This window comes from Rousettus aegyptiacus, unplaced genomic scaffold (assembly GCF_014176215.1).
Source record: "Rousettus aegyptiacus isolate mRouAeg1 unplaced genomic scaffold, mRouAeg1.p scaffold_m13_p_1, whole genome shotgun sequence".
NCBI classification, from domain to species: domain Eukaryota; kingdom Metazoa; phylum Chordata; class Mammalia; order Chiroptera; family Pteropodidae; genus Rousettus; species Rousettus aegyptiacus.
Window position 1 is genome coordinate 135,997,117 of NW_023416284.1, and position 24,807 is coordinate 136,021,923.

At 37.0% G+C, this 24,807-nt stretch overlaps 1 protein-coding gene and 1 pseudogene across 3 annotated transcripts in view; one reads left to right on the top strand and one right to left on the bottom strand.

Moving 5' to 3' along the window:
* Positions 1-16,069, bottom strand: part of GPR63 (G protein-coupled receptor 63) — a 47,814-nt gene extending 31,745 nt beyond the window's left edge. The window contains exons 1-2 of one of the 3 annotated variants that reach the window (XM_036220134.1): positions 15,860-16,069; positions 15,324-15,405 (exon numbers count right to left, since the gene is read on the bottom strand). The gene's annotated coding sequence lies outside the window, so the exon portion shown is untranslated. Of the gene's footprint in view, positions 1-14,047; positions 15,047-15,323; positions 15,406-15,859 lie in introns of those variants that run through there. The other 2 variants (XM_016135589.2, XM_016135593.2) reach the window with 2 other exon arrangements.
* A 7,912-nt stretch (positions 16,070-23,981) lies between these two features.
* On the top strand, positions 23,982-24,453 carry LOC107505433 (annotated as a pseudogene).
* The last annotated feature ends 354 nt before the right edge of the window (positions 24,454-24,807 follow it).

Sequence of the window (24,807 nt, forward strand, 5' to 3'; positions counted from 1 at the left end):
AATTTGCCTTGTGAATTTTCAAAGGTTTGGAAAAGATGAAAATAATTCGGCAAACTAATACTCCATCAATGCACATGCAACTGTACAGTAATTAATTCAAAAAAACTTTATCAATGGCCTTAAAAAATATTCCTAGGGACTTTCTTTCCTGGAAAAGAAAGGCAAGTTTGTGACAGGCCAATGGCCCTACCAAAGACATCCAAAAAAGACGGATAATTTTTCAAAAAACTTCTGTGAAGGCATCTAAGAACTACCAAAGCAGTGGGAACCTGAAAGGCCAAGATCTCATAGAGAAGGAAGTGTGGAAAAGTGAAGTAGCTCTGCATTCATTGATACTTTTCCCCTGGAGACATGAGCCAAATCTAAAATTCCTGCTCAGAAGTTTTCTCAAGGCATCTGAGAAGCTGAGAGCCTGAAAAGTGGCAGCTCAAAAGCTTAAAAGCAGCTGAGAAGCTTGTTGAGTAAGAAAGGCAGCTGGGAGGCCGAGAGGCTGAACAGAACAGAGTCTGCATCAGTCTCAAGGGGCTGGAAGCTGGTGTTCAGGGCTCACGGTGGGGTGAGGGAAACGACTTCTGAAGGCCTTCGCTCTTGGAATAAACATGGACAGGAAACTGAAGAGCTCTCATAACAACCAAATAGCAGCCTCTAATTAGCTTGAGTTTCCTAATATTAATTGTTTCCAAATCGAGTTTATTTTTAAGACACCAATAAGATATCAAATATACTAGCTATAAAGGAAAGATTTACGAGTTGACCAAAAGCCAACATAATGAGAATGAAAAAGCAAGCCAAGTGATAGAACTTAACTGACAACAGACTCATACCCTGAATTGATACAGACACATCTTTTCAATGCTGATAACTTTATAAGAGAAATACAAGCAAACTCAGTTGAAGGATAAGTAAGGGAATTGAACAAAAACTTCACAAAGGAAGATATACAAATAGCCCCCTCCACACACATACACACACGTGTGCACGCACACCCACACACACAATCACTCATCAGAGCAATGCAAATAAAAACCACAGTAAGACATAAATCCAACAGCAGGGCTAAAAATTAAAAAGACAGAAAACAGCAAGTGTTGAACAGGACGTGGTGCACATGGAGCTTTCATACATATTTATTGGAAGAAGAAATTGGTAACTGTCTTAGAAAACAGTTTTCCTTTTATGATAAATTTGTAGTTATGCCTGCTCTATCACCCAGCAATCCCACTCCTGAGGATACACTCAACATAAATGCTCACATTTGTGCACCAAAAGTCAAGTACAAATATTCCTAGCAGCACCATTAAAAATAGACAAATACTAGAAAGGCAAAAGTGTTCATCGATATCATCATGTGATATAGTCATATAATAAAACAGTATACAGCCATGAAAATGAACAAACTACTGCAGCACATCACATGGGTGAATATCACAAATGTAACATTGAGCAAAAGATGTAGACAAAAATGTATATACAATATTATTCCATTTATATAAAATTCAAAGAGGCAAAATAAATCTGTGGGATAATTACTGGTTACCTTTGGAGGAGAGTCAGAGTAGGGGCTTTTGGGAGATTCTGGGGGGTACCTGAGATGCTGGTAACAGTCTCTCAATTTGTGTGGTAGTCATACACACGCATTAATTTTTTTCAAATTTCAGTGAGCTCTGCTCTTATGATTTGTACACCTCCCTGTTTGATGTAATACTTCAAAAAAATTTACCTTATTAAAAACAAATATATTACAAAATCTAAAACTTTTATTTCTCAGGATCCATTCTTAAGAAATATTTTTTTAAATCTTTTTAAAAGTTTAAGTAATTAAAATACTACATATAAAATCTGCCTGACCTTGATTAGGCAAAAAATTCATAGACGTGACAGCAAAAGAACAGTCCAAAAAAGAAAAAACTGACAAATTGGACCTCATCAAAACTGCACTACAGATGATATAATTAAGAAAATTAAAAGCCAAGCAACAGATTGAAGTATCTACAAACATATCAAATAAAAGACTTGTACCCCAAATTTGCAAAGAACACTTATAACTTAATTTTTAAACCCAATCAAAAAATGGACAGAAGATATGAATAGACATTTCAACAAAGACATCTGAATGCGTAGTAAGCACATGAAAAGGTGTTCAACACCACTGCCATTAGGGAAATGCACACGAAAACCACAGTGAGATATTTCACACCCATAATAAATAAGACAGACAATAACAAATGTTGGCGAGGATATGGAAAAATAGGAACCCTCGTATATTGCTAGTAGAAATGTAAAATGGTAGAACCACTTTGAAAAACAGTTTGGCAGTTTCTCAAATAGTTAAACACAAGACTCTCATACAAACAGCAGTTCGACTCCAAGAGAAATAAAAATGTATGTCCACACAAAGACTTGCACATGAAAGTTAATAGCGCAAAGCTGGAAACAACCTATATGCCCATCAACATGAATGGACAGACAAAATGTATTATGTCTCTGCAATGGGACACTGTTCAGCAGTAAAAAGGAATAAAGTGCAGATACACATTATGTCATGGATGAACCTCAAAAATATTAGTTAGCAAAAGAAATCAGTCATAAGAAACCACATATTACATAATTCCACTTATATGACTGCTCAGTTATATAAGACAGAAAGTAGATCAGTGGTTGCTTGGAACTAGGGATAGAGGCAGGATTAACTGTAAATGTGAATGAACGATCTTACAGGGGGGAAGAAAATATTATAAAACTGATTATGGTGATGGCTGCACCCTTAGTAAAATTACTAAACACCATTGAACTGTACACTTGAAGTAGCTGAATTTTGTGTTAAATATATGTTAAAAAATTCCATGTACATGATAGCAAGAAAATGGAACCAACCTAAAGGTTAACATTAAGGAAATAGATAGTTAATTATGTGACGTATAACAGAATGTTGTATAGCCACTAAAGCTGTTTTTGAAGAGTTATTTAATGACACAGGAAATTATTATGTGAGCATGTTGAGTGAAGAAAACAGACTACAAAGCTGAATATACAATAATGTTCTTGCTGTTTTTTTTTTTTTAATTTTTAAAAGAAATTGTAAGGAAACATATCAAAATATTAACAGATGTTTATGACCAGTAGGATTACTGGTGATACATTTTTTTCTAACTTTCTGTATTTTCTAAATCATGTAAATTGAGTTGTTTCTTATATTCAAGAAAAAATTGTTCCTGAAGAACATTTTCATATATTATAAATGTATATGTTAATATTTCTTTTCAATGATCACAAACATATTCCTTTAAAAAAACTCTACTTCTTAAAAAAGACATTAAGGAAGCAAAATAAGTATTTTCCTGCCTTTATCATCACTGCCTGTTGTCCACGGATAGAACATATTATAATATTTAAAAATTTGGAAAATGACAGGAGGAATTACTCAAATGTATCTTACCCTTTAGGCAAGTGTTACTGTTATTATTATGCAAGAAATGTACTCTCATTGGTAAAGGGCATAACAGATTTATGAGTAGAATATAATTTTGTTATCCCCAAAAGCACAAAATTTAAATATGGTAATTTAGCTAGTCACTATTTTAAAAAGTACTCCATATTCCAATTATTTACATACTAATTTAAAATAACAGTACCTAACTTTTCATATTAATCTCTAAATCACCTTGCTGGTTCCCACAAACATCCCCTGGAAATCAACACAATTTTCTTAAAAAAAGAAAAAAAACCTGCATATCTTTTTGCTATTCTGCAAGTTTATTTTTTTAAATCCAGTTTTAGAGTCATTTGAATTTCTGGGTACAGCTCAGCTTGCCACTCCATTTTTTTAAACCTGTTCCTTCAGCAACTCTGTAACCCATCTGATCCCACACATCTATCTCCATGAGAATTAGAGAATTTTTCTGTAACAGTCATAAAGTTAGTACAATGAAAGTTCCCAAGGCCTTAAAATAAGTTTACCTAATAAAAGCTGAAAATTCCTACAATCATACTGGTATTACTTCTAAAAATACTGGCACTTTCTTCTCCATTGTCTCTTACTACAAATGATTTTGGCATGCCGTTGGAGGAAGTCAAGTCACTCAGGGCCCCAATAAACTTTCTATTGAGTGCTTTCATGCTCTTCCTCCATATGCCCGCTGTGTACACCTCGGCATTGGTCAGAGTACCTGGTTGCCATTTACAGACTGTGCATCGTTGAGCAGGTTTTCTAATTTCTTGGTTCTTTGGGTTCCTCATCAGAAAAATAGAGATGACCATAGTGTGTCTTAGTTCATGAAACTGCTGTAAGGGTTAAATGAGACAGCAAATATAATCCTGACACATAATTGGTGCTCAGTAAATGAGCCAGCACTTCTACACCACTAGAAGAGAAAACCATGTCCTCTGTAACATCGACACTTCAATGACATTTAGGATTCTAATCCACCACCCTCGTAAATGACTATTTTCTGTATCTCACCCCAAACTGAATTTAAAGCTGTTTCCCACTTCAAGATTCCACTGTGATTCTGACATGCTTTCATTTCTCTTCCTCTGACCTTCTCCACTGTAGCTTCTTTCTCTTTCATTTCAGAAAACTCATTTTCAACAGTCTCTTTCAGAACAAATGAGATACAATTTCTGTCTTTCTTTCATCACTTCGAACATGGTGGAAGTCCATATATTCTTTCCTAGATCTTCTACAAACAGTTCACTACAACTGAACTCAGTTTATTCCTGTCTCCAGATGCAAGTTTAGTATAGCTTACTTGTTTTCCATAATAACACCTTTTTTTTCTGACTGTGACTGCCCGAGAGCTCCATCTAAGTTAGTTTAAGAAAAATGTCTAGGCCATCAACCATGTGCCAGGTACTGTGCTAGTTAGAGATTCATATGACATGTTACTTGTCTACTAAAACAAGTGGGGGATTCATATGTTTATACCAGGGTCTCCTCTTCCTTCCTGCACATCTGGGTAACGTCACTGCCTGAGATGCGTCAAGCATCATCTCTTGGCTTCGGACAGTGTACAAGGCCACCTCGCCTCACTCAAATCAACCAGACACATCTGCTTCTATGATATAATAGAAATTTCACAGAATGTGAAATTAAAAACCTTAATGAGATCACCAGAGACCTCAAAAACCTCCTGACTATGTACACAATAGTCAAATACACACACACACACACACACACACACACACACACACACACACACATCTTTTTTAAAGGATGCTAAAATCCTTGGTTTCTTGGTCCTGTGGCATATAAATGTAACTCATTACAAGGCAACTTTCATAACCCATAGCAAATTTCAATAAACATAAGAGATATATGGAATTATAGTAGTCCCCCCTTATCCAGTTTCACTTTTTACAGTTTCAGTTATACCCTCGGTCAACTGTGGTCTGAAAATACTAAATGGAAAATTTCAGAAATAAACAATTCATAAGTTCTAAATTGCTGTTCTGAGTAGCATGATGAAATCTCGCACCATCCTCTTCATCCTGCCTAGGACATGAATCATCCCTTTGTCCAGTGTATCCATGCTGTATTCGCTACCTGCCCATTAGTCGCTTAGGAGCCATCTCAGTTATCAGATTGACTGTTGAGGTACCATGATGTCTGTATTCAAGTAACCCTTATTTTACTTAACAATGGCCACAACGTACAAGAATAGTGATGATGGCAATTTGGATAGGCCAAAGAGAAACCATAAAGGGCTTCCTTTAAGTGAAAAGATAAATATAGTACAGTAAGATATTTTGAAAGAGACCACATTTACATAACTTTTATTACAGTATACTGTTATAACTACTCTGTTATTATTAGTTATTATTGTTAATCTCTTAGTGTGCCTAATTTATTAATTAAACTTTATCAAAGGTAGTTATGTATAGAAAAAAACATACTATATGTAGGGTTCGGAACTATCTGTGTTTTCAGGCATCCACTTGGGGGTCTTGGAACATACCCCTGCAGTAAAGGAGAATTGCTGTAATAAATCTTTTCATGAGTGGGAAGCTAGAAAATAATGTAAGACGAGCATCACAGAAATAAAGATCATTCTGCTCTTTGATGCCATTTTGAAATAGGATTGCTGAAGAGCAGCATTGACTCATTCTCAGAAATAATGGCAAATCTGTTCTGACCTTGATTCACTGCCATGATCAAAATAATTATGGTTAACAAGAAAATTCTGAAAAATCTAAAGGTCATACTTAAAATACTTAGAGTCCAAAAATCTATGAAGTAATACTTTAGTTTTAGTCTTCAAAATGGCCACCAGGTAAAGACAAAGGAAATGTCAACAGAGTCATCATGTGCCAACTGATAGCACTATCATATCTCGCTAGGATACTCAGTCTTCAACCATACTACCCATGTATATTATATAAATCTTTGACATATACTTTTTGACTTGACTTATACACTTCTTTAAATTTATGTCCTTCCTTCCTTCAACAGTTATTAAGAACCTGCTCTAAACCAGCTTCTGACTAAGCCTGGAATACAATGAAGAACAAAACAGATATATCTCCTGATCTTTTATATAACTCACAAGTCTAATGGATTCATTGTGATAGTTAATTTTACACATCTACTTGAATGGAACACAGAGTGCCTGAGTTAAACATTAGTTCAGGGTGTGTCTGGGAGGTTGTTTTTGGATGAGATTAGCACTGGAATTGGTAGACTGAGTAAAACAGATCGCCTTCCCTCCACATGAATGGGCTTCAATCTGCTGAAGGCCTGAACAAAACAAAAAGGCAGAGGAAGGGAGAATACTCATTCTGTCTGACTGTTTGAGCTAGGACAAACTCAGCTACCCTCAACTAATACTTATACCATCAGCCCTCCAGTTCTCAGAACTACACCATTGGCTTTCCTGGGTCTCCAACTTGCAGTTGGCAAATCATTGGACTTCTCAGCCTTCATAATCGCATGAGCCAATTCCTTATTAAAAACTCAAAAATATCTTCTATTGATCCTGCTTCTCAAAAAAAAAAATAAAAAACCTGCCTCATACAAAACATACATAAGTATATATACAAACAAGAAAAACCCATTGGATTACACCATGCTATGTGAGCCATGAAATAAAATTCCTTGAAAACAGAGAAAACTTAATTCCTTATATACATGTGCCCATGTTTTCTTACAACATTATCTAAATTTCATACTCTATGTTATTATTTACTAAGATGAATCCTAAAGTACTACATCAAAGACTAATATGTTTGGTTTTGAAGTTATAGTTTATGCTATATTGTTTTATTTTTTGGTGGGGAAAGGGTGGAAGAAAGTAGGTCATAGGGAGTAAGAGGTAAAATAAAATAAATACATAAAAACAAAAAGCAGGAATCTTTCATTGCAAGAATAAAATTTTACAAAATGTATGTGTTCCTAAAAAAAGTCTTCTAAAACCAAACTGTTGACAAATAACTTTAAATTCAAAAAATGTTTCTTGAAAGCTCACTAACTGAAGGCTCGCTACTAAATCCTGCCATAAAGCAGAATTCATAAATAAAATTATCTCCTATAACCCAACTTTATTTTTCATTTCTATTATTTCTAAATTTTAATTTTCAATCAAGTTTGCAATACATGCAACAACGGTGAAGAATCGCTCTAGTATAAAAGGTTACATAACTGTCAAAGTACTGCACGTATCACCTCCCAAAAGCAGCCTTTCTCCCCACTCCAAAAATGTCATGCCACAGCAAAGACGTGTTTTAAAGAAAATCTGCGATAATCACTTTGAACCTTTAGAAATGAGAAAAAAAAATCAGTGAAAAATGATTGTATTCTACACACCAAAGAACAATTTCTCATCATGCATCACAAAATCACAAGGGAGAAAGAATGTGCGGTGACATTGTGCTGTTTGTTTATTACTGGGTTCCCCACTGATGATATGTCTATGATCCTGCCATTCAGTAAGGTGCTTGCTGCTAGTCCTCTAGTCCCCTAACCAAAGATCAAAGCATCAGTAAAAGCTTCGCAAGTTCACAAAGCGCTGATGCAACTGACGTATGACCTGTATCACCCAGGACCCACACAGAATTCACTGGCTCAATGTCAACTGTACACGAGTCGGAATTGCAATTCCCAAATTTTTGCTTACACAAAAAAAAAGGAGAAAGAAGAGCACTAAATACTGCTTATACTTAGGTGAAATTTTTCTAGTTTTATTATACTTCATGTATGACCACTTCTTATTTGATTTCTTCTAGCACATTTGGCCTATGAAAAAGTGATACCAGAACTGAGTGGTGTGTACATGTGCATGTGTGTGTGTTTGTGTACGTGTGTGCATGTGTACTCAATATATATTCAATTATGGCAAAAATCATTGCACTTTGAACACCCAAATGTAGAGTTTGCCTAATGGCTGGTGAATCAAATGAGAAAATTCTTATATGCGGAATTTTTATAATGCTGAAATTGGGTGGAATAAGTAGAATTTAACACAGATTCTGGGAGGGACAGCATTCAGCGAAATGATCACTCTAAGTCTCAAGTTTGTATTAGCTAAATAGAAAATTCCTTTTCTACAAGGGCCACAAACTAAACACATGCTTTACCTAATGTGGCTTTGTATATGACTGCTCCCTGTCTATCCCCTAAAAAAAAAGTAATAATAATTACCAGAAGGGTCTTCTCCTGGAACTTTATTCTAACCTAGAATCTAGATATGAACCAAGATCTTACCAGAATGAAATCCTAGTAGTTGAGCTACAAAGATCATTTCTGTTCTGGTGCCTCTTTATGCAAGATGTGGTAAAACAGTAATACAAAAAGATTGACTTTAAAACTCAGAATGCAAAAGAAAAATTCTGAAAAATTTGCAAATTAAAAAAAGGAGAGTATACTAAGTCTGCTAGGGCTACCATGATAAAATACCACAGATCGGTGGCTTAAACAACAGAAATTTATTTTCTTGCCCTTATGGAGGCTGAAAGTCTAACATCAAGGTGTCAGCTGGGTTAGTTTCTGGTGAGACCTTTCTTGTCTTATAGTCAGCCACCTTCTCGCTGTGTCCTCACGTGGCCTTTCCTCTGCATACTTCACAGAGAGGGAGAGGGAGATCTCTGGAATCTCTTCTTCTTGTAAGGACACCAGTCTTACTAGATTAGGGCCTCATTCTTATGACTTCATTTAACCTTATTACCCGCAAACACTGCCTAAATACAGTCATAGAGGTTAGGACTTCACATGTATGGATTTGGGGGTGGACCCAATTTAGCTCACGACAGAAGGCAAAGACACTAACTTTAGACTAAGATGAACATGCATAGTAAAATTGTTTGGTGCTTACTAACAGGATAGATATAAAGCTTATAGCCAATCTCACAACCCAAAAATAAAAATAGTAAAAGAAGTGGAAAATCAATCTATACAAAAGAAAAAAAAAAAACAAGAAAGCGGAATAGAAAGACACAGGAGAAGAAAAACAAAAAACACGTAATAGTATAATAAAAAATAAATCCAAACAATCCATCGTCATTCTAAATATGAGACTACATTCTTGTTAAAAGCAAAGATACAGTTATATGCTATTTATAAGAGACACATGTAAAAACATAAGAACATAGATTCAACTTGAAAGTCAGAATAAAGATCTACCCAGCTGATCCTAATTTATAGAGAACCCTATATTGTTATACAAGTATCAGAGAAAAAAGACATTAAGTCAAACAGCATGGGCTAAAACAGAGGTAAAGAGCTAGGTATTAAGGGAACAGAGAACCTCAGTGTGACTTAGAGAAAGGAGGAAAGGAGACTTTCACAGTGGAGAAGACAATGTCTGAAAAAAGAATACTGGCCCAGAAAATATGTTTGTTTGGAGAGAGAGAGAGAGAGAGAGAGTGTGTGTGTGTGTGTGCGCGCGCACGCGTGTGTGTACGTCTACTTTCTCTTTTATGGTCAGCATCAAATTCTAAAAAGAAAACTACACGTGAAAATACACAAGACCCTTCATTCATTAGGGTCATGTTTGATAGCTAAAGATATAAAAATGAAGGAGAGATTTTCTCTCTACATTTAAAGATCAGTCCTTCAGTTTTCACACATGACCTTTTCCATTTCATATACGTAGTTGTGTTCCTAGAAGTGATCATGCTTTTGTGGTGGCCAGAATGATACTTACCTGGTTTTAAAAAGTAATTTCCAGCTAAAATAAAGTTTTGTGTTTTTGACAGAGAGAAAGATATAAATATATAGGTAAAATATAGATATGTAAATATTAGACATATACACACATAGGGCTCAAAACTAAATCCTATATATTAAAACCTTCCAATATTTTTCAAAATGTTAAGGGTCTACAAGTTGGCTGAAAATATTTTTAAATCTTAGAGTTAACTATATAGGAAACAGTATTTACTCATTCAACCATATAGCAATTAGGGATGTGTGGGCAGGAGGTCAGATTACGGTAATATAGCAAAGACACTAAGAGTGAAAAAGGGAGGACAGTCTCAGGGCACACTAGCAACTGCTGTACCTGTTCATGTCGTGTTGAGGTAAGACCTTGCAGGTGAGTCTTTATAAATACTTAGGGTTATTTCATTTGGCTAAAACCCTACTTGGTCAGGTCTAGGTCCAAATCCTATCTCACTTGAATGTTCATATTACACTGACAAAACAAAAAAATAAAAACAAAACTGTAGACAGTAATCAAGAAAAACTATGATTAAGTCTATGGGTTTTATATGGTGAATAATAAAGTGTCTTGAGGTCAATAAAAAACATCAATGCCCTTTAACTCTACCCAAAAATTCAACTACAAGGGCTTTCTCAAAGGGAATAACCACAAGGTGTACAATAACTGAGCTGTAAGATATTTACTGTTGTATAACAGAAAGAAAAAAAAGAAAAACCTCATTAATATTATGGCGGCACAACCTTAATAAATTATATGTACATGGAATAAAATAATATTCAGTATTCAAAATGTGTTACAGAAGATCATTCCATGATATGAAATGTGGTTCATCTCTGCATGAAAATTAGAGAAATAAATATATATACAGTCATTTTTAGAAATTAAAATATTATAGTGGTATTTTTGATATATAAAAATATACACCAAAATGCTAACCATAGTTATTTCTGGGCATAATTCTCCTTTCCTTCATTTATTTATTTATTTATTTATTTAGGTTGTTGTTATTCTTGCTGCTTTTTTTGGTTTTGGTTTTCTTGTCTGGATTTTCAAAATTTTCTATAATGAACATGTGTTACTTCCATAATAAGAAAAAATATCTATTACAGCATACAAATAAAAAATACAGATAAAGATTTGAAAACTTATAACTATACATAAAATATGGAAACAAAAATGAGAAGTTCTCAACATATTATACCTTTAAGTAGGAGTAAATTTAGCCAAGTCCTATTATGGAAAATGAGGGAAATATATTCAAAACTCATAAAATATCATTAAAAAACTCAATAATTCAGAAGAAGGAAAGATGTTTGAAGAAGTACCAGGTGGGAATGAGCTGAAAGAATTAAAAATCAGGCTTTCTGCTAGTGCTAGACAGTGTGAAACTTTAGAAGCAATCGGTTTGGGCAAGGTTAAACAAAAAAGAGCAGGAAGATGGCCTACTTCATATATAGGCTGGAGGAAATGGAAAAATAAGCTAAAATGATAAAAAGAATAAATTTTATGCTAAGTAAACACTTATGCAAACACTTTCCTCTCTACACGGCAATGGACACTAGGCCTGGAACGGCCCCTTTACACTTCAGCTCCCTTAGAATGGACATCCTCCCGGTACCGACTCAGATCAAAACCCCTGCCACAGACACCCTTCGGCCATAGATGTTAAATGATTCTTATGTAACTTTCAGTTGAAATCCTTATTCTTCAAGCATCTTTAAATGCCTGTAAATGTTCCTTCTCTAAAATTACCTATGTATTTATTTTTGTTTAAAAACATAATAGGAAGAGGTGACAGCATCTCCCTTTGAAAGGTTACAGCTAGAATAAAGAACCGTGTCCTTTTTATGCCACCTCCGCAAGGCAGATCCTTAGAAGTTTTCACATAAAAAACTTTGCCTAAAATATTTTTCAAATGCTTTAATAGTGTAGATTTGGCTAAGTCTATATTTGAGAGAAAAAAGTTAACTAAGAAGCTTTGGGCAAAAACCTCAAAAGGTATATAAAGCTTATGAGTATAATGACACATAATGGTTTCGAATGAAAATTATCTAAGAATCAATTAATATGTATGCCAGGTGACTGGCACAGCATCTGGCTGAGGATGTTTTTTAAATCTAAATTGGACCTGGGAGGATAGAATTTGTTTAGCATCATCACTTGAAAGAAATACTGAAATAATAGTGTTATTATTAATTTCAATAGGTGACCTCTAGGTTACCCTAACTGTAAAAGCACATATACTCTTGCCCAAGACCTGAAAACTATGTTAAAATCCAATCTTCCAACTCTTCACTACATTTTTAAAGAACATGAATGAGGTTTCCAGTACATTATGCTAGAGTTTCATGCTTGAGTTTTCTGAATCTTCTGACATACAGACAGAACTGGAAACAAATTACTTTTACCAATCTTGTCCCTATTTACTGGCATAGTAGAAAGTAAAAGGCACTTAATCCTATGTGTCAAACTCAAAGACTGAAACAGCTTGCTGTCTGTCAGCTTCAGTAACCATTTTTTACAAGAATGGCACACCGCCTCAAGCCAACTAAACAGTAAACCATGCTGGGCTGCCCACACTACAAATTATTTGGAATGTTCTCCATGTTTTGTGGTTGCAAAAGTACCTCTTTTGTGGATTATCCAATTCAATTTAGAGCCACATCTGACCTTAAACAGAAAATTCCCAGGAAACTTGAAACTATAACTGACCAAGAGCTCATGAATTCTGAAAGTATGTGATCCCAAGCTCATACTCAAACATTTAAATGTTATTTGTGAGAGCCAAGAGACACAACATAAACTCTGGGTAACAGGTTACTGCCTATTTCAAGTAAACACTAAGAACTCACTCTAAATATATACATATCCTAGTTGCAAAAAAAAAAAAAAAAAAATTGCTACATGCAATAAAATAAAACACATTTGTAGCAAATGTAAATACATTTCTTTTAAATGCCTGGCAAATTAGCGCAAAAATCAATCTAAAAAAAATTTCATTTCTAATTTTCATACATATGCTGAAATATGCAGCTGTAGAATGCGATAAGAAATATTCCAAAACTTTGCTTGTGGTGATTGGAGCATTGTATTATAAGTATTATTTTTGTGAGCATTAATGGGTACCTCTCTCAAGTCAAATACTTAGGACATCATTTCATGAACTGGAATACTAAAACTAAAAAGTCCCCAAGGTTTGCCTTCCCATGCCTTTGAGGTCTACTCTCTAAGCCCAGACCAATGGAGAATGCCCTGAAGGTCATTTTTGAAGTGTTAAAAGAGGAAAACAGTACACTGACAAGCTAAAGTTTACCTAGTGATTCTTCTACTGAAGATAAACTTCTGAAGCTTAAGAAATGCCTGATTCAATCATCCATTGGTAGGATACTTCAGTCCATTTCAACAAATATGTGGTGAGGATCATTGGCATATGGATCCCTAGTCAAATCCTTGTGCAAGAACAAGAACACGTTGGAAAACACAGTACTCTTTAACTTAACTGATATTGGCATTTGCTGAAGAGATGACAAGCACTAACAGTAACTATTTTTAGCTTTTGATCTTTTAGACCAGCTGTTCTTAGTGCATGTGTATTATCAAGTCACTGAATAGTTTTTTCTATTACATATATTATTTATTATTATATATTATTCTATATATCATATACAATGTCATGTTATTTCCTTGTTATACATATTAGATAAAACATGGATTTATGAAATATAGTGATATACATATATATACTTAGTTTCAAAAAGAATCATTCACAAAGAAATCATCTCAAATCAAATAAACCATATACAAAATCGCAAGGTACTCATATTAATCAATACAATTCTAGGAACTAAGTCACATCTATCTTAAAACCCCAAATTCTTAATGAGTGTAGTACTTACTTGCCTGGAGTCCAGAAAACTTAAGGTAAAATGGTAACTGCAGTTAGGGAATTAAGTATGTGACTTTTTCTAAAGAAATTCTTTTCCAAGAATGTTCAGTTTGCTGCAAATTTTCAGAAAATGCTTGAGATTGTTAGCTCTTTTTATAAAGTTTCAGTTCTGGTATATTTGACAGCAGAGTGACAAAATTGTACTCAGCGATGAAAACCCATATCCCAAACAAAATGTTATAATATTAATGGTTATTCTGGAATAATTTTCTTTCAAAACTTCCCACTGTAAATAAGATGTTTCCTACAATATTTCCTGTCTATTTTGGTAGTATATTTTTCACACACGAAATTATATACAAAACAAATACTTGACTAAATACTTCATGGTATTCTTTTCTTTAAACAAGCTCCGACATTCTATTTTATGTTTCAAAATAACATGGATGATATAATCAATTGTGCCACTAAAATTCTGGGTACTACAACACTTCACAAAATATAGGTACTTTTCATCAGCATCTTAGATTTGTAGTTGATCTCAGACATACACAATGTAAGTAGAGAAGATAGAAACAGGAATAGACAGGTGTGGTAGACTCCTGGGGGTGTGAGAGAAGGGACTTTGATCACCCACAGGACACATGAAAAAAGAAAACTTACTGATTTGTGTAATAAACGTACTTCTATATCAAGTTTCACCAAACAATTACATGTATTTGGCAAAACCTAAAATAGTGTAAAACTATCAGAAGCAATGTCAGAATATGCAAGAAACATCAGGTTTTATTTATGATTCTTAGATATACTATTCCTAAATTTAGTTAGAGCCTTTTAATCCAAGACATAATGAAAATCAACAAATAAAGAGAAAAGCTATATTTAAAAGATATGGTTAAAACCTCATCTTACCTCACTGAGAAAAACTGCATACCTACTACGGATACTTGTATTTCCTTACAGTAGAGACCAAGTCTAAATACCTAAAATCGGAGACTAAATGATCACTTTGAAAATTTGGATCAGCCCGGGGCGTGGGGGGGGGGAGGGGGGAGCGGGGGGGGGACGAGATTTCATAAAGATGTATTATTGGGTGTTTTTTTGTTTTGTTTTGTTTTGTTTTTATAGCATTCTGAGCCTCCAGCATATATTTTTCTCATATTCAAAAAAAGAAAAAAGAAAGAAAGAATTTCCCAAAAGCAAAAGGGGCGGAGGAGGGAGGACGACAATCAGGGCGACGCTGAAAAACGACCAAGGCTGAAAGACACACAGCGCTGCAAGCTTACCCACATGGAAGAGGCAACCTCTCGGAACTGCTGGAGCTCGCGAGCAGCCCTCCCACTCGGGCAAACGAGGTGAATTTCACCCCTAAGGAGTGACGAGACCACAGTGGAAAAGTTCAAAAGGATCCCATCCCCTTCCTCTCGCTCCCAGCACTCGGCTTCTCCGGCAGCGAGCCCCGCGGCGAGAAACCCGGCTTCGGGAGCCGACCTGCAGCCGCCCGCTTTCCTAGAAGGCCCAACTGCTCCGGCCGGCCGGGGCCGGGCGGGGGCGTCGGTGCGAGGCCAGGCGGGGCGGCGCCGGGGGAAACCGAGTCCCGGCCGGGCCCCCGCCGTGCGGCGCCGGGGGCTGAAATCACTCAAGTCCAGCTGCAGAAATCCTCCCGAAAACCCGAGCTTCTCCCGCACAACTTCGGTCTGATCAGCCTCCTCCTCCGCCGCGCACACTCCGCCCAACCGCACGCCCTCCCCACCGCGGCGGATCAAAGGGCCCCCCGCCCCGGGGCTCCCGGTGCCGGGGGCCCGCGCACCCCGCGTCTCACCTCGCACACAGGGCTGCGCGCGGGCGCCCGCCGAGCGCAGGGAGCGTGGCCCCATCCAGTCCCTCCCGGAACTTTCCCGGCATAGCACTTCTCTCCCCCGCTGCAAAAAACAACGCTTCGCGGTGCCGGAGGAAGAGCGGGACGCCGCGGCTGCCCAGGCGGCGGGCGCTGGAGCACAAAGTCGGGAGCATCGCGGCCGAGCGCCGCCGCCTCCCGATCTGCCGGGGGTTCCCGCCCCCAGGGTAACCAAAGCGGCCTCTTAAAGGCGCCCGCCGCGTTTTCGGATGGGAGGAGAGGGGGTGGGGAGAGAGGGCGGTGGGGGAGGACGCAAGTTTAGAGCCGGGAGCGGAGACTGAGAGATTCCGGAGGCCACCGTCCAGGCTGGCCCCGCGATGCAGCGCCTGCCCTGGTCCGGCTGCTTCGCGAGCTCCCGGTTAGGTCTGGTGGCCCCCACACCTGGGCAAAGGTAGGGTGGTCCGACCCTGCATTGGGGGCCGCCCTCACGGATGACTTGCGCCCCACAACGGTCCTTGAAAACTCGCTTCTTCTCATAACCGAGCCTCTCCTTTTTAGGGTCTTAGCTTCTATTCGCCACCCACCTCCCCACACACATCTCTATCCCCGCGGAGCTGCCCCGGTCCGCGCCCCCAAAACCAAGGCTCACCGCTGGCTACTGCCCAGTGGCATTGGTTTCCTCTCCTGTTTATTGTTCCTCTATCTCCAACCCAGTGATGAGGGTCTCTCCCACGATAAAGAACTAAGGAACGCAGGAGACTAAATTAATAAAGACCAACTGAGACCCTTAGACTGGGCCCTGAAGGTGTCACTGGTGTGTGGCATGGGAGACTTGCCAAATGCCCTGCTTTACTCTGTGCTCTTTTCTCTTCCAATGGCCAATTGCCAGGTGGCCTCCAACTGGTTTTCTTGAACCACTGACTCATCAACAGAGAGTGGACATCAAAATCTCCAAATTGAACTCAGGAAGGCCCTCCAGAAACCATACCACCTTCAGATAAAAAATGATACTGGGAAATGCTGCCTTCAAGTAACAAGTGATGTTTTTCCAGCTTCCATCAACATTTATGATGTCTGCTGAGACCATAGAGGGGTATACCCCATGTGAGGATATCTGGGAGACACACAGCATCAGCTGCTACCATCACCCTAGGAATAGACAGCAGTAAAAGTGTGTGTGCGTAGAGGGCTTGTTTTTTCTACCTCATGACTCCAACTCTTGCCTCTGAGTACTGTAGGGCCTGAGTGTTGTGTCTTTTGTAACCTGCACCACCTCCTCTGACAGAGGTGGAGGTAGGTAGGCAATTGAGGTGAAGATCCATCCTAGGCTCCAAAGGGATGGGAACAAGGCTTAGATGGAGGGGTATTTCTGATTTGCACAAAAGACTTGCTTCAGTAGCCTGAGATTTAACTTTGGATCTTCCTCTCCTGCCACCTGCAGCTGTGAAATAAGCATTTGTGGACTTGTGAAGGGAGAGGGCAGGGAGGGAGACAATATGCAAAATCTTGTAGCAACTTCTGTTACAGATGGAGAGGAAATAAGCTTTGGGCTCTAAAAAAATAGGAAGCATGGTCCTGCCTGGATCAAACATTAAGATGAGAGAAGTTAGCAATGAGCAAGAGTGAAGATACCCTGGTTTTATGTTAAACTCCTATATTGTCGGGATGGTTGTATATAACAATAACTGGCACCCAACTCAAACTCAAAGACAAGAAAACCTACAATAGAGGAGATTGGTACGTATTGACTTATATGCTTATAAATCCCAAGAGTAAAGCTGGCAAAACAAAACAACAACAAAAAAATGAGTTTTTTAATTTTTTTTTTTCCTTCAGATACTCAGAGTGTCAGGACTCAGTTTCTCTCCATATCAGGACTGTGCTTTCATTGCACTGATATTTTTTTTTCTCTAATCAGGGCCTAGGCCTACAGGCCCAGGTTTACCTCCTCCTCCAACCTCCTTATCAGTTGATCCCCTAGGCAAGAGCACAGGCAAAGGAATGAGTCACATTGGGACTCACTTGGATTCTGTGCCCATCTGTAACCATGGTTATAACCACTATAACCATGGGTTGGAATATGCACAGTCAGGTTGGGGTCATTTATGTATGTCTGGAAAAAGTCAAGGGAGACAGCTATAGTGCCCTCCACTCCCCATAAACACTCATACTGTGTGGACTGAGTGGAAGAAAGGAGGTTCCCCAAAGGAAAATTAGTGTTGTTAACAAGAAGGAAATGAATGTTGAGTAGGTAAAGACCATAGATGACCCATTCCCCATATCCCCCCATTCTCCACCAAATACACATACACACAGACCATCAAAGGGACTGACTGCCTCTCTGGATCCTCTGCCAGCAACCTCAGGATCAGAAGAATGCTGATGATCATGGGATTTCAAGTAAATGAATCAGCCAGCCACATTCTTTGGCTCCATAAGCCACTGGGAAGGTTCTCAGCAATGTTTAATAAAACACTGGCAAATAAACAATACCTAAATTATAATTGTATTCAGTAATGTTTATCCTAAATCATGTTACCTCTGCCTCTATGAGCCCCCAACCCCACTTTCATTGTTAAGCTTGTGTTATTATGGAATCAATTCGACTTCATAAGAATCTATGGAAATTTCTTATTTCATATGTATTCAGCCCAGCTTCATTTTCAAACTCCAATAAGTTGTTCTTAATATTTTCAGAGATAGCACCGATTTTATATTTTGCCTGCCAAAAAATGCCAAACAATTTTAGCCTTTTTACTTCCCACGCAAGAACTTTTCTTATAGTTCTAATAAAAATGTTTCATATTTTCTTCCTTCATTTCTGTATTTTATAGAAGTTCTTAGATATCATTAAAAAAATAATTAAAGATGTAGAAGAGGCTTCAAAATTAACCTAAAATACCCTCCCTTTACTTTAGGGATGAGGAAATGAAATTTAGGGGTTGGGGAAAGACTAAGAAGGTAAAAAGGTTCAATATATGGTAACGGAAGGAGAGTAGACTTTGGATGGTGAGCACACAATAGAGTATACAGATATTGTATTATAAAATTGTATACCTGAAACTTATATAATATTATTAACCAGTGTAACCCCAACAAATTCAAAGAAAGTTTTTTAAAAAAGAATTGAAAGCTCAGAGATTGATTGGTCTAGGGTCACACAGCCGTTTTTAGCATCTGTGATGTGCCCAGCTCTGTGCTAGACATTTTGAAAAGTACAGAAGCAAAAGCATACAATATAGTCACTGTTCTCAAAAATGTTAAATTTAGTCAAGGAGACATAACCATATAAGTAATTACAGAGCATCATAATATATCATATAATTTAGTATTAAAAAAAATGTGATGAGCTCTGTGGCTCTGTGTATTAACTATAGGCATTGAAATAAGAGACGCTATGAACTGGAGTAACCTGGAAAATGCTTTTTAGCCAGGAACCAACTTGATGACCTTTAAGAAATAAGAAAAAAAGAATGGGCTTTCCAGATGAGAAAACAAAAGGAGAAAGGCATTGATGGAGAAAAGATCTTGTCATATGTTTGGAACAGAAATGAAATCTATACTGACATGGTTTAGAAGAGTGTTTCAAACTGCAAGTCATAAAATAATTTTAGTGGGTTTAGAACAGCATTTTTTAATTAAATAAAACAAAATATCAGAGAGTATCATATTTAAGAAGATTAAGATAATTTGTTAAACTTGCATTTCACTATCTTATATGTTCTAAGTTATGATGTAAATTTTATGTCTCACTTTTGGTCATATTAAAAAAAATTTTTTTAAGACCCTAGTTCTGAAGCCATACAGACTGGGTGTGAAACTCTTCTGTGTAGCAAGACTTTGAGCAAATGCCATCTCTCCAAGCATCAATTTCCTCATGTGCAAGAGATTTAAAGCACAATCCTTTGCACACAGTAAGACCTATAAATGTTACATCTTATTTGCTGGCTAGATTGGAGGTTTTTAGGCCTGACTGCATATGAGAATCATCTGAAGAGCTTTTTTAAAAAAAACAATGCCTAGATGCCACCCTCAGAGACCCATACTCAGAGAACCACACTCAGTCCTGGAGTGGAGTCTGGGCATCAGTGAGTTAAAAAGCTCCCCAGATGCAGTCGTGGCTGCAAACTCGTGGGCTAGACCCATAGCAGAACACGTGTAGTACCTGAGAAGCATGGTGATATGCGGTCTCTTTCTTCAGTGGGCACATTGACCTTCATGATTTATGTTTCCATTTCTTTACCAAGAAATAGATAGCATGCTAGGTCGTCAGCAGAATTCTAACTACTTTCTGCTCTGAAAATGTGGTGCAAACTTGTTCATAGTTTATCTCAGTCAGTAACACAGCATGGATCCTGAGTCATAATCTCTTATGTGTCTCTCCACATGTACAATTTATGGTCAGTTACCAGCATACAATAATTTCTGGAGATGTTAGAAAGCAGTAAAATACCACCAAAGACTCCCTAAGGAAGAGGAAAGGGCTAGAAGAAGTAGCATTGGAAATCCATAAGCTAATTAGCAAATGACTCATTATATTTCAGCCATTTTCATACTGACTTTTAATAGTGTTGCTTCTAAATATAGCAATTAGTGATGTGCTTTTTGTGATTTTACATTTGGTAATCCCTAAGTGTTCATATCTTATATAGTTTTCCCTATACAGTCGATCCCTTTGTGTATAAAGCAGAAGCTTCTTCAAATACAAACTGTCTAAGAGACTCAGAACCACTGTTATTCTGCCTAGTCATTTCATCTAAATAAATTTTAACTTTTTTTTAATTTGGTTAGGCAAAGATAATAAATGTAGCATAATTCTGAATCTTACCAAAGTGACAGAGCAACTAAGAAAAAGAAAAACTAGAACCTAAACATCCGACAACCCAATATATATGCATCACGATATGACAGAATCAGAGGTACCCAGAACCAATATGAGGCCTTCTTGCCCTAGAAATTGTATCTGAATCTAATCAAGCCTCTAGACCTAATAGGAAATACAGGGACAGATGATCAGGTTTTAAAACCAACCCAAAGAAGCAATCAGTCAAATCCAGAATGTCAAATATTCAATAAGAAAAATGACCTCGTTCCTTTACCAAATCAATGGCATGAAAAAACAGGGGGCAGGTTGTAAAAGAGTAAAAGAGATTTAAGAATCATAATCATGAAATGCAATGTGTGGATTTTGTCCTGATTTGAACAAACCACTTGTGAAAAGAACCCTTGAGATAATCAGGAAAATCAGATTATAGTCTGAGTATTATACACTATAAATGAATTATTGTTAATTTTGTTAGATGTGATAGTGACTTGGCAGTTATATATAAAACAAAAATGTCTTCAGAGGTACATACTGAAGAATCTTATAATCCTGCAAAAAAATGGAAGGAGAAATAGATTTTTTTTAAAATGATAATTGTTAAAGCTGGTGGATGGGTATATAGAGGTTTATTATCCTACACTCTATTTTTGTATATATTTGGAAAGTTTCATAATAAAGTAATTTTCCAAAAAAAACCCTATCTATTTGATATTTAGTTAACGTTTTCTTAAAATCTCTCTTTGTTTTGCTGATAGGACAGCAATAAATTAGGTAAGTCTGGGACTGGTTGCATCTCAAGTGCTTTAGAAAAAAGCTTTCAGGCTTAGAAGTCTTATTATAAGATTTTGTGGCCAATATTTACTGGTCACATTCAAGGTATCTTCTCAATGCACTACACACTGAGGACAAAGCTCTAGTGCTAAACCTTTTGCAGAGGAACCCCTCAGTGGCATAGGATTGAACCAAAAGAGTGAACAGTGAAGTTCTCTGTGGGAAGAGTACACAACCACCCTGGCTGCATTGCATGTGCGCACTCTTCAAGTATCTGTGTGCCCCATTGACTATCTCCAGTGACTAGCTTTGTCTGTCTCTACCTTAGAATGTCCGTGGTAAAGTCTGTAGATGAGTCTACAGGGACTAACTGGCTGGTTGCTCTATTCTTTTTGTAAACCTTAGTGCAGACACAATATCTTGGCCTTCTCCCTTCCCCAGCCTTATCCCATTACACATACACATATACACCCCAAATAAACATTGCAGTGGTAAGTTCCAGCGGGCCAAAACCAGTAAAAAGAGATGGACAACAGCCGTTTAGCCTGCTTTTAGTCTATGTCTTAGTCTGATGTTTCTCCACCACTGTCATCTGGACCACTATTGGCACAATTGAATTTTAGGAGGGAGTAACCTGTAATATGGCTATTTATTATAAATTAGAATATATAACTAGCAGATCAATCTCATGGATATTCCTTCTTATGATGAAGCAAAGTTTTTTTTAATGTGTCAATTAAAAATATTAAGCGAATAAAAGTGCGGATATTTTAAGGATATGACAAAATTCACAAAGGTGTTTCCTATAAGACTAAAAGTTTTGAAATTCTGCCTATAGAGGCAGAAAGAGGCTTCATAGTTGACATACCTCTAGCCCAATTCAGCAGATTTCTTAACTAGAAATGCAAGATAGCATAGTAGATAAGTGAATCCTTTGGCATTTGATAATCACAAGTTCTACTTCCAGCTCCAACATGATAGAGGGACTTTAAGCAGTTACTTAAACCCCTTCAACCCTCAGTATCTTCATCTGTAAATTGGGAATAAGAATCTTATAAGGATTAAATAACATATTCATCTAAAATACTTAACAGTATCTGATACGAAGTTAATGTCACTAATGACACTGAGTTTTTTAAATTAAAATTATTGGGGATACATTGATTAATAAAATCAAATAGGTTTCAAGTATACAATTCAATAATATGTCATATGTATATTGCATTGTGTGTTCACCACCCAAAGTTAAATTTTCTTTACACTGAGTTTTTTTTTCTGGGTGATCTTTTATCTCATTCTCTTGTAGAAAGTTCTGGGGTACTAAACAGTTGATTTTGATTTTTTTTCCATTAAGAAATATAACGAAAATATGCTATATCGGTATTACTAACTGTGGGGACTTTTTTCAGCATGAATTTTTTTTATAAATAAACTAGTTCTTATGCTGACGAGAATAAGTTATCACTTTAATCTCTTTTATAATCACTTATTTTCATATAATTGAATTTTTTAATTATAACTAGCCCTTACAAAAAATATTACTTCAAGAAGCAGCTTTAATGAATATTTAGAAGTTATAAAAATCTCATATTTTAACTTTTTAAAAAAAGATATTGATAAACGTTTATTAAAATTGAAAGAAATTTTGTTCAAATTGATTTTCTTGGAAATCATAAATTAAAATTCTCCATTTTAGAATAAAAATCAGTAAGAGAAAACAATTATTCTAAGAATTATCATGTAAATGTATTTTAATTCCTAATTATATAAAATTATTTGACATAATAGTCACCTACCAAAGATTTTCTGTTGATGTTAGATATATAATTTACATAGATAATAGACAAAGTAATAAATCAATATACCAGTAGAAAGGAAGTGTTGAGAAAGCCCAGTGTGGTGGCCATTAGGATGAACCACTCAGCTTTCCTGCTACAGAGAATCTATACCACTGCCCACCTTCTGTCCTAGGGATCCACAACAACATTCACCAAGGTCACACTTCCTTTGGCCTACACTCAACCAATGACAGAGAATGGCTAGAACACTAGTGTTGTTCCATTTCTACAGACACAGGACTCTCTAACAGGCAGCTTTGGCTACAGGACTTCTCTTCAGCCTGACCAAAATTTTCTTACATCTGTGCTGCAATCTGAGACTCTTTGTATCCAATCGTTCCTTCCCTCTCTCCTTGCACAGGTGTGAGAACCGCATTGTGGTCTGAAGGCTCTCCCTACTTCCTCCTTCCTGCTCTTAACTTTCACTGACATTTCCACCGATGCATCTCCGACGCACTTCATCCCAGCTTGGTGTCTGCTTCTTAGTGGACACAGACAAACAAATACAGGCAATATGAACTTGACAGCAAGGAAACAATAAGAGCTTATTTCAGGTTTGATTAGAAACTGAAGTTGTGGAGGGCCTTATTATTCACCTTTCTCTTCTCGTGTTTGTTGATGCCACCCTACTCTTATCAGCCTCTGGCCCACCATCTCCTTGAGACTGAGCACCATGCCTTTACTTAAGTTGCAGAGTGCTGGAGAGATATTTGAAGTTGACGTTGAAATTACTAAACAATCTGTGACTATCAAGACCATGTTGGAAGATTTAGGAATGATGAAAGTGGTGATGACCCAGTTCCTCTATAAAATGTTAATGCAGCAATATTTTAAAAGTGGTGCACCGCGGCAAGGATGCCCCTCCTCCTGAGGATGATGAGAACAGAGAAAAGAGAACAGATGATATTATTTGGGACCAAGAATTCCTGAAAGTTGACCAAGGAACACTTTCAGAACTTATTCTGGCTCCAAACTGCTTAGACATCAAAGATTTGCTTAATGTGACATGCCAGACTGTTCCCAATATGATCAAGGGGAAAACTCCTGAGGAGATTTACAAGAACTTCAATATCGAAAATGATGTTACTGAAGAAGAAGCAGCAGCCCAGGAACACAAAGAGAACAAGTAGTGTGAAGAGAAGTGAAATATTGTGCGTTGACACTGTAACATGCAAAGATTGTTCCAAATACTAGTTGCACTGCTCTGCTTATAATTGTTAATATTAAACAAGCAGTAAACAAATGCGGCAGCAAATCAGTTAATTAGGAGAATATTGTCTTCATTGTATGTGTAGTTTGAGTATAGATTCCAAACCTATGATTGAATTTCTTCCAGTATTATCAAGTTTCTTTTTCCTTTGCTCTGAATAAAGCTGAACTGTGGGTTCTCTATAAAAACTGTCATTTTTGTCCTTCTCTCTTTTTGTAAAGTGACTTCTGCTGAATTTATTGTACAATTAACTTTAGTGACCTTTTAAAAGTTGGCGTTGTAAATAAAA